This window comes from Mytilus galloprovincialis, chromosome 3, assembly GCF_965363235.1.
Source record: "Mytilus galloprovincialis chromosome 3, xbMytGall1.hap1.1, whole genome shotgun sequence".
Classification (NCBI taxonomy): domain Eukaryota; kingdom Metazoa; phylum Mollusca; class Bivalvia; order Mytilida; family Mytilidae; genus Mytilus; species Mytilus galloprovincialis.
In genome coordinates, this window is record NC_134840.1 from 83746643 (window position 1) to 83758519 (window position 11877).

An 11877-nucleotide genomic window follows, 5' to 3' on the forward strand; every position below is an offset into this window, starting at 1 on the left:
ATTGTATCTATGCTATATCTATATCATGTATATATCGCGACAGTAGAGCTCTGTTTTACTAACTTGGTTTTATTGAATGATGTTCAATGCAGTTACACTCTAAAAATTGTGTTTAGAGCATAAACACTTTTCTAAACACATTTATGAAACCGATTTTTGACATGTTTAAAATCTGAACATGTTTAATACTTAATGTGCTAACAGCCTAAACGTGTCAATCTTTAAAGTGCTAAGACTGTAAACATGTTTAACTGTAAAGTGTTTAGACCAGAAACGTGTTTAGCTGAAAAGTGCTTAGACTGTTGACATGTTTAGCTATGAAGTGTTTTATATGGAAACATGTTTATCTGTGAAGTGTTTTGTCTGGAAACACGTTTAGCTGTGAAGTGTTTTGAATTTAAATATGTTCAGACCATAAAGGTTCATGAAGAAACATGTTTATAATTTAGAGTGGAAAAGCCGTTACTTCATTCGGCCTAATTTAACTAAATTTCCGGAAGGCTAGACAGTCAAACTCTTATGATAGCTCTCAAGAAAACAGGTTTCCATACCTAGCTTTAAAAACAAAATTACAACATATAAAACAAAGGAATCTATGTTATCATTTATTTCTAGTTAATCAAAGAACACAATCAAACATATATTCATAACAAGATACTTTATTGTAAAATATTGTCAATGAACTCTCCTGCTTCTAAATCACTTCCAACAAAACAATTTGAAACTGTCATATTTTCATTTTACTGGACTGAACTTCTCCTTTCGTAGTACCCAACTGCTGGTTACTGACCTGGAATATAGAAAAAAAATGACAAGTAACTAAGTAGAATAAATTTTAAAACATAAGTATAAGAACTACATCACCAAAAAGCAAAAACAGGATTTATGATCCATATAACAATGTTTAGACCAAAGTTGTATAAAACCATAAATTAACTGAGTGATGTATCAATTGATATATACTCTTTAATATAAAACTTCTGTTCATGCTTAATATTCAAATATATATTGGCATTTTAAAAATCAAATACACTTCTGATTCTTACCTGGCAACAGATTTGTCACTGTTCTTATCTCCTCTTGTAGCATGTCAAGACAGATGATGATTTCCTCTGCACTTTTCTACCAATCTAAAACACATAACACATGAAAATAAAATTATAAGAAAAGCAAAACCTCTTTTATCTATTGAATTAAACAAGCATAATTCTTATATTTTGAAGTGCTTATTCTCCATTTTGGAAGTGCTCATGAAAACAACGAACTCGAAATGACGCTGGATTTGCAAATGATGCACCTCATCCCGGTGTGAATCTGTAGATTCCGCTACCCTTCCTGTTACATTATATAACTGACGAGGAGTACCGAACGAAAATTAGCCTCACCAACTCCTTTTCCAAGCACATTTATCAAATATAAGTGAAAACTTGCACGATAGAACAATAAACAATTCCTAATATCTTTACACAAGATAGTTTGAACACTTAAAGCTCCTACAAGCACTTCGAGGTTTCGTGAGATGGTACCCCACCCCCTTTTTTCTCCTGCATTGGCTATACGGTAGTGTACTTGTAAATAAGGTTTTGAATTGTCAATATTCATTTACAATTGGCAGTAAAAATTAAAAGACAGTATAATCATAACTCCTTACCTTTCTAAAACAGTCAAGTTATTGTCATTATGGTCAGCAGTAAACAGCGTGGCCTTTGACTTTGTGTTCTTTGTTTTGTCCTCCCGCTCAAACATTATCACGTGATATGAATGCCGTCTTCGGCCTAAATGTGTTGTAATTCTAAACGTGTTTAGGAAAGTGTCTAAATATTGAAAGTGCTAAGAATCTAAACACGTTTAGCTTCATTTAGTTGACGAAGTAGCTAAACATGTTTAGCACAGCAACACGTTTATTGTGAAATGTTAAGAGCCAAAACATGTTTATTGCGAAGTGCTGAGAGCCAAAACATGTTTATTTTTTTATGTTTAGAAATTAAACATTTTCCTAAGCACATAAGTCTTAGAACACGTTTAACTTCTAAGCACAATTTTTACAGTGTAAGGCCTATAAAGTGGGTTCTAAAAATAAAATTTAGTCCCATAATATAATAATGCTTGCACCAGTTAGAAATTGATTAAGGCATCGTCCTTATGACTGTGTAGGGGGGATTAAAATGAAGCCACGCCCTGTTGCAATGCTTGAAACGGTAAGTCTGATAGTCTGCTGCACAGGTTCCTCTCGTTAGAGAACCCTTGCCGCTGAAACACTCGGCGAGGGATCTATATAGGAATATAGTTGGCATATATTGCATTTACTATAAAGCACAACATCTTTTTCCAGTAGTATTTTCCCGCCCTTGAGTTCAGCCTGGTCCAACCACCTTGCAGAACCTACTTCATTGATTTATTGTTAAGTCACTTTTGTCCTGAATACTACATGAAACATTTTTCACTGGACATAATGTCAAGAAATCAATTCAATTCTCAATACTATGACGTGTACACTCGTGCAGACTATACACTAAGGTTCGTCATGTGTATTTTGTCTTTTTACGACAGAACGTCAATCGTATGTACCCATCTATTCTAAGATCATCAAGAAATAGAGTGCACTGTTTAACGATGTTTTCGTTGTTCAATTGTCACATCTGATTCGCAGCCAAATTTCTTACAAATTTATCTACTAGAAGCAGGCGTTCCCACGGTATGAATCTAGTTGCTTACCACATCATAAGAAGTGTTGGAGGTATGATCGTAGTATGTATTGCGTATGCACACCACGTGACTCACGTCACAAGACCATCTAAAACAGCAGACAACAAGACATCGTCCCAAAGGATTTACGCAAACACATTCCTTTTCGGTTTAATAACACAGAGGTGCTTGCACTTTCACTTGATTTGGAACAAAGAAATCTTGGAGAAAAAAACAACGGTTTATGAAACGCTGGTTTGCGGTTTGTTCGAATACGACTGTTTCTTCGATATGTTAGTTTACCTGTAACAAACCATGCAACTTGCATCGATCACCTGGCATACACTTATCACGGTTTCATCTGTAAAGAACCAGATGTCAAAGGAAAACATCACAAAAAAGAAAACGTTTGGTTAAACTTTGATTTTTTTAAGTCATGGGGTGTCTTGCTAAATATAGAGGGCCCTCATGGGGTTTTTGATTATGTGATTACTTGGCCGTTTTTTTAATGATTATTTGATTATTAAGCCAAATATTTCATGATTATTTGATTACCTAGGACTGTATTTTTAGTTTATGATTATTTGATTACTAAAGATAAGCAAATATTTAATGATTATGTGATTATATTGGCAAAAAAATGGTGATTATGTGATTACTAGGACCCCCCCATGAGGGGCCTCAATATAGGTCACAGTGACATGGTTATATATATGAGGGTGTAATCTTTGAGTCAGAAAATATGATAGCAAGACACTCGTGCATACACACAGTACCAAAGACTAACTTATACTATCACACAAAGGTTAACAAGGAATGAAATGTTTATAAGCAAGAATGTCTAATGCTCTATTATAGCATGTTGTCATGTTCTTATAGATATTCGGCTAAATTTAAGCAATTTGACTTTAGGTCAACTTGTATTTATCCTTAAACATACGATGTTTTTGTTGTTCAGTTGTCATATCTAATTCGCTGCCAAATTTCGTACAAATAGCACGCGTTCCCACGGTATGAATCCAGTTGCTTTCCACGTCATAAGAAATAGGGTACGTATGTTCGTAGTATGTATTGGGTATGAAAACCACGTGACTCAGTCACAAGACCATCTGTTAAAAACAGCAAACAACACGACAATGTCCCAAAGGATTTACACAAACAAATTCCTTTTCGGTTTTGAATATATCACAGAGGTACTTGCACTTTCATTTGAATTTGGAACAAAGAAATTTTGGAGAAAAAATAACAGTTTATGAAACGCTGGTTTGCGGTATGTTCGAATACGACTGTTTCTTCGATATGTTAGTTTACCACACCATGTGACTTCGCTGACATGGCATGCACTTATCGATGGTAAAGAGCCAAATATACAAGTGAAACATCACGAACAGAAATGGTTATTGCCTATAAATGACTAAATTCTATACTCTTTTGCATTTCAAAAAATGTTTTTAAGAACTATAAGAGAATTGTACAGTACCTTTGTCTCGGAAAAAATAAAATGGATAAATAAGAACTGTAAACAACACAAATGATCAGCAATATAAGATGTAAAATATAAAGTAAACCTTATTAAATTAATTTTCCGACTCCTTAAATGTCAACATGACTGAAATTTTGAATCGATTTCTCATCCAGTTTTTTCCAGTTTAAAAATGAAATTGGCAACCTTTTGTTGTTTTGTTGTTGTTGGTGTTCCTCTTATCTTAAACGACAATCGACTGCTTTGTCAATTATATTAATGTTCGTCGTGTGGATCTGGATAAAATCTGGTTATTTTTTTACTTAGCGTCTCAGAAAGATGAGAATGTTTTTAATGTTGTACATTTTTGCCCAGGCGAACGATTCGGGCTTCTTGGAGCCTCATATTAATTTCCAAACTTTGTTCGTGCAGTTGATGTCTAAAAGAAACTGTTGTCTTTCTGTCAAAAACAAAATATAAGATTTTAAACATAGTTCAAAATATGGGAATATACGAGAAACTCGGAACCAATTTTCATATATGCTGTTAATTTTGGTTTACAGAAGACTTCGTGGTTTATGCACTACATAGTGTGATAGTCATAATTTTGGCATTGATTAATTGCAAAATAATAGATACGGTCAAATATTTTTGGGTCGTTATTAATTACTTAAAGATCGTTACAAAGTTTTGCTTATTAAACTGTAAAATAACAAATTTGACTCCACAGCAAAGTAAGTGTAACGAGATATCCAAAGAGAGTTTCTAAAAATAGCCTACAATTTATATTATTAATAATAGAAAAAATATGAATAATGCAATGATAAAGAATGAAAACCATATCCCCTTTAAAATATGTATATATATATATAAATATATAAAAAAAAAAGAAAGAAATGAAAAGCAAAACCCAAAACAAATTGAAATAAAAACCGTATGTTATTTCATAACTTGTTTAGAATTGCTTTATTAATGCAATGGCTAAATTTTTTGGGGGATTTTGTCAAATTTTATATATTATTTTATAAACAATAAATCTTATATAAAAATTACAGAATAATCAAAAGATCTCAGGGGATACCACAATTACGAATTGTACAAATTAAACAACTTCAAACTTTGACTCCATGCATATTTTTCCTCATTTCAAGAATTTGAAGTATCATATTAAATATACTCCTTTAAACTGTTAACGGTTTTCTGATAATTATAATGACAAATCCATGCCCAACAATTAGTTTCTGGGAGAAAAGCTTCTTTGATCACCATGTAATCGAGTTGATAACTAGCATTAACGTTATTTCTAATTTGATTAATTTTTATCATAAATCAACTTTAATGATGTCCAGTGAAACATCTCTGATCTCAGTAGCGATTGAGATGACCAAAGTCCACTTTAATTTGTCCACGTCGTCTTTAATTACGACCTTTATTAGCTTTTCTTCACCTGACCCCAGATAACCCAACACAATGCAACGAACATAATACTGTAGAAAACCAGTAATGCTAAATTTACTTTATTTTCAAAATTTTTGACAGAAATCTGAATATGAAATATTTGTTATCGGATACATTTTGCAGGTATTATTTTTATTATTTCTGCATCCGTCTTGACCAATCTATTCACCCATTTATGAAGAGTTTAGTCATTGACTCGTGAGTATCGGCTATTTATGATCGCAATAAGATGAAATAATGTTCCTTGACACCTCGACACCAAATGCACATTAAAAGAAATATTATAAAATATCCTTGATGTATTATCCTAGCTGCACCATAAACTATCCCCGTTTTTATCAAATGAAAATAACATTTAATAGATTTGGTGAGTCCGAATTGTCTTTCTAGATTGATCTGCATCAGGAATGGTTTAACACAAGTAGTTTTGGGGGCCCTTTATAGCTTGCTGTTCAGTGTGAGCCAAGACTCCTTAATTTGTTGAAGACCATACTTTGACCTATAATGGTTTACGTTTACAAATTGTAATTTGGATGGAGATTTATCTCATTGGCACTCATACCACATCTTTTTATATCTATTGTGAATCTAAATTAAAGCAAACTGTCCTCTCTATTTTTATATGAGGGTTAAGGGGGGGGGGGGGGCTTGGAATTTGAGTACAACATAGGAATGTTTCGAAGAGTCTTTTGTCTGTTATTGTAAGATATGGATTTAATCTATGACACAGTTTTCAAAAGATTTCAAACAAATCCGATGTAAAACTAGTCAGTCACGATAGGTGAACATACATGAATTATTTGCCACTGGACGTTAAGCAAACGGTTATCAATCAACTAATGCTATATTTTATATCAATATAAATAACATTATCAATATTGTACCAATCCATATTGAATTTTGTGTTTTGTATAATTTGTGCTTGTATTTGATATTTCTGCTCCTTTGAGGCGCTCATTGCAAAATAAAATTATTTGTATTTGTATTTGTATTTGATAGGGGCCAAACATGTATTGAAATCCGGCACTAGCTTAACCAGGTAAGTTTTATCTTAAATGTACAAATGAGTTACATGTCCTTTTTCTATATGGATATAGAATATAGAAGAATCGAACGGGCGGGCAACCAGCAATCATTTGGCTTGCATTTACACATAAGACTATAATTACACTTTATACCAAAGACAAATAAAAAATAAGAAGATGTGGCATGATTGCGACTCTCCACAAGAGACCCGAGTGACACAGAAATTAACAACTATAGGTCACGGTACGGCCTTTAACAATGAGCAAAGCGCATACCGCATAGACAGCAATAAAGGCCCCGAAACGACAAAGTAAAAGTCAAAAAGTTACTAAGTTAGTTTTCTTTATTCCGTCATAATTTTACGGGACCTGCTCTAAAATAACACAATCGTGAGACAAGACCAAGTATAAAGTATAACATATATGAATACATTGAAAACCTGTTGGTGACCTTCTGCTGTTGTCTTCTCTATGGTTGGGTTGTTGTCTCTTTGACACATTCTCCATTTCCATTCTCAATTTTATTGCTAGTAATTGCTCTTGTCTTCTGCTATGTTATCTTTATATTCCATAAATAATTTGCGATGTTGAAGCTTGTTGAAACTATAAAAAAAAATCACTAAATTAAAACGGAAATTGATAACAAAATTAGAAGGAAGTTTAAGATCATAAGAAATCTATTTTTAAATTATCTAGATAATAATATTAAGTTTTTATTGTATACATTTTTTTTCCAATAACTAGACTTTTCCCTTTAATATTTTGGTCTACTTACTAATTTCATTTGTTATTACTTCAAAGACTTTTAATGAATCTATTTTATTAATTTTAATTGTTAGATGAACAAAGTTACATTATATATCGTGATATATTTTCCCGATAAATCACCTTCGATGAAAATAGTCCTCATTGTGTACCGGCGTCCCAATATAAAATATCAAATAACTGCCTTGAATCAAACATATTCAATTAGGTATAAAAAAATCTCGGTTTTTTTATTATTTAAAAAAGAATCATAATTATTTAATTAATTTTATTTATATAATGGTATTACTATACTATTTTTAAGTGAACTTGAATTAAAATATTTGTTGTGTGCATGGACATTATTGCGATGCTTTTGTTTCAACGTTGTAAGTGGAAACGATAATCTGCTTCGTAAATTCCACATTTTTGTAAATCTGTTGTAATAAATATGTGTGAAATATTTGCCGCTGGATGTTTAGAAAACGGCAATCAATCACTGTTTCAGACGGATGACTGTCTATATCGAAAGAACAAAAATTATTATGATATGTTAGTGTCATATACTTTTCTTATCATTTACAGCGGATTCTACTGAGTGTGTAGCCAAAGGTAATATCTTTGGTTAGCTTGCTTGTTAGCTGAACCGTAAAGTCATTGTTAGCTTAGGTAAACTACCCTACTTTAAGAATAGACTAGTCCGACAAAAAACCAGTCTGTCTGTTGGACTAAGCTACTTGGAAAGGAGGATAGTATACCTGACCTTATAATGACTTCACGGTTCAGCTAACAAGCAACTAACCAAAGATATTACCTTTTGCTATACACACTCAATGGAATCCGCTGTAAAAAAAAAGGACATAATAAGATTCGATATAGGGCAAATATATACATACACGATTATCAAATACAAGTATGCAACCTGTTCAACAAGCTCTGGTAGTACTTTTTTACTGACAGTATTCAGTTCATTTGCAAAATACAAATGCGCAACCCGTGTATCTCATGCTTTTCGTCCTAAGCATGCATGAAATATTTGCCACTGGACCATTTTATATTAAAAGCTTGTTGTACATACTCTTCATTTGGCGATAGGATTTTAGCTTACAATTGGTTGTCAATTTTTTTATCGTCCTAAGCATGTATGAAGTATTTGCCACTGGACGTTAAGCAGCCACCAATTCATGAATCAATTTTAAGCAACTGTTACATAGTAATAAATTAAAAACAAAAGATACGTGAAATCTTTCAAGCTAAAGTAAAAATAAGTTTTATGTACAAGTATTGACCTAGATAAACACTGAAATACAGTTATCAAAACGTATCTTTACATATAGTATTGGAGATTAGCATGGTTCATTAAAACTATTTGCACACAAAAGAGTAAAATTCCTTGTAACATATGTTAACGTCAATTTTAATTGCTTTATTGACTATCCATTTATTTACATAACGGTAAAATTTTTCTTTATGACTCATAAATGAAGATGCTGCCAATTAATTTCTAATCACTTGTTGACTTTTGTAATGCAGTAATTATTTCACACTTACAACACCATGGGTTGTGGTCAATTTCATTCAATTATAAACGCTCATTTGTAGTCGTAATGCGATAATTGCTAATAATTTGTTACAAACAATCGGATTTATAGACACGATATATTTCTATTGACAAGTAGTGTGATACAAGACACGCGACTGGTGCCATATCGACACCCCATGACATTCTGTCTGACGCATATTTGTCCCCCGGGCAAATATGTATCGGTATGTTATTATATTTGAATACGATCAAAGTAAAATACCTATACTTCTCCGGAAATTGAGTTGTAGCTAAAACGTATATTATAAATTGCCGACCTATGTGGTAACCCGAATAATTCAGTCCCTCCTCATAATCGATCTCTCTTGCGAGGAATAATGGAGTAATTGTAGATCAGCGGAATATACCGAATGAATTATTCGGGTTACCTATTTGGCAAAGAATACTGTCAATGATGTGACTGGGTCAATTTTAGTCGTTTCACTCCCCGGTCATTACAAAGTACCAATAGTTGTTGCTAAAAGGAATATTCCCACTTGAACAGTATTAAATGAAAGATAAACAAGCAGTGCTAATAAAGGAGATTAACCATGCAAGGTCATATAGTCCATGTACAACTTCAACAATTTATGTCGCCAGCGAGTAATGTGATGTTTATTGAAGTGTAGTATGGGAGTTTTTTTGCCAACTTGGATTGCAAATGAAAATAATTCTTTACGAGTTTAACCTTTCTAAAGAAGGTACTGAGAGCTTCACAGTGTCAAAATTACCTCACTTTTTGTGTTTTGTGTGATTTTTTTAGGGGGGCATGCGATGCAGACGTTCGGGTTTGGGTCCGTAAATATATTGATCCTATACCCATACATATATTTCATAGGAAAATCTTCATCCTTTTGTATGTTTCCAAGCTAATGTTGATCCGACGTGCAATTGACATCTTATTTAGATGTCAATTGCATAAAACATTTATAACAATTTAAAAAAAAAAAAGATAAGTGCATAGCTCTTACAGACAACTTAACAAACAGTGAGAATTTATTGCCCGTTAACACATACGTTTCTAGCCATAGTATATCATATCGGCAGTGAAATTGCATTGCAACTTGATTTTTTTCAGAGATGGATTTAGGTGACAGGGGGTCCAAATTTTGTTAATTATTTAGGTAATCACTGAAGGATGACTGGAGAGGCCCCCTCTTAGGCAGTCATGCAGTGGGCCCCCTTTTCTAGAATACCCATAATGTAATTGTAACCGTGACTTTTGTGTATAATTTATTTTCCTCACTTGTAAATCATTCAATTTCTCATTCAGAAATAGCTTTTTAACTTTTCAACTCTTTACACTACACTTCCACACAATCTTTTCAAACAACAGTTTTTCTATTTAATTAAATGGTCGTTTGGTAAATCTGAGTTAACCCGTTGTCATTTGATTTTAATAGTCCTTTCTTAAGTTGTACTGTTACATCACTGTCCCAGGTAAGTGGGGGTTGGGATCCCGCTAACACATGTTTAACCGCGACACATTGTGTATGTATGTACCTGTCGCAAGTCGGGAGCCTGTAATTCAGAGGTTGTTTGTTGCTGTGCTACATATTTGTTTTTTGTTCTTTTTTTATGCATCAATTAGGTTAGTTTTCTCGATTGAATTGTTTGACATGTGATATCGGTTTTTCTCATTATTGGAGATCGTACGTTGTAACCTACAGCTGTTCTCTGTGTCATTTGATCTCTTGTGGAGGCTGTCTCGTTGGCAACCATAACTTATCTTCTTTTTTTTAGCTCACCTGGGCCCGAAGGGTCCCATGTGAGCTCATGCCATCACTTGGCGTCCGTCGTCGTCTTTCGTTGTAAACTATTTTTAAATATCTTCTCCTCTGAAACTACTGGGCCAAATACCTTCAAACTTTACCTAAATGTTCCTTAGGGTATTTTGTTTATAAATTGTATCCAAAGTTTTGATCCATGGACAAATATGCCGCCATGGCTAAAAAATAGAACATAGGGGCCAATTAAGGAGATATTGCCCTTGAAAGACAATTTTACACAATTTTACACAATATGTTGACATTTAAAAATCTTCTCCTCTGAAATACAGGTGAGCGATTCAGGCTCTTGAGAGCCTCTTGTTTATATTTATTACGTAACTTGCAGTTTCAAGATGGCGTCGCCGTGTATACCGTATGAAACTAGTAGCTTCCGAATCGATGCGAAAGAATACATATCTAGTTTTATGGGTTAACCTCTATCGGTAAAAAACCTACATGTGATTCCATGAGGGTTTTTTTTTTCTTTCTAAAAGCAATTGTGAAAAAACCCTTCTCAACTTTGCACAATTGCATTACCATACTGCAGTCACAGTAAATAAACTGATGTAGCTTATGAGAATTTCTCGCTACATTGAAGACCTGTTGGTGACCCTCTGCTGTTGTTTTTTTATTTGGGCGGGTTGTTGTCTCTTTGACACATTCCCCATTTCCATTCTCAATTTTATGAACACAGAATATGCATCAATTATTACTGCTGTTGGTAAATGTATAGCGAAAATAACTGTCCTGTCTGCTTCAGACACAATGAGGGCTGTGTGAGATATTAAGTATCTTTAATGACGAAAGTTGGATGCACGAGCACAGTCCCTCGGTGTTTGACGCAGTAAGGAAACCTACATCGTTCTCAAAACCTATATTTAATACTGCAGTGTATTTTATTTTCTATGACGTACAATGAAATTTTGTTACCTTTATGTTTCAGTTTCCTTACAACAGATACGAAGAGGTGTGCAAGAGCTTTTAAGTTCTTAGAGCATCGTTCGTTGAAACCATTTGTTGCAGCTTTTAAAACTATCAAATATATATGGCAAATTTCCAGTAATTATAAAAAAATACAAACGATTTAAAATAAAATCAGATAAAATCAAGTTAGGAGAAAATTGCCATATCTTTGGAGTTGCAACGCTTATA

At 33.3% G+C, this 11877-nt stretch overlaps 1 long non-coding RNA gene across 1 annotated transcript; it reads right to left on the bottom strand.

The window, feature by feature from the left end:
• Positions 1–592: 592 nt before the first annotated feature.
• On the bottom strand, positions 593–1808 carry LOC143066607 (uncharacterized). Its single transcript, XR_012975698.1, has 3 exons — positions 1652–1808; positions 1047–1130; positions 593–790 (listed from the first exon to the last, which is right to left on the bottom strand). It is a non-coding gene; the product is annotated as an uncharacterized LOC143066607 (long non-coding RNA).
• Between the last annotated feature and the right edge of the window lie 10069 nt (positions 1809–11877).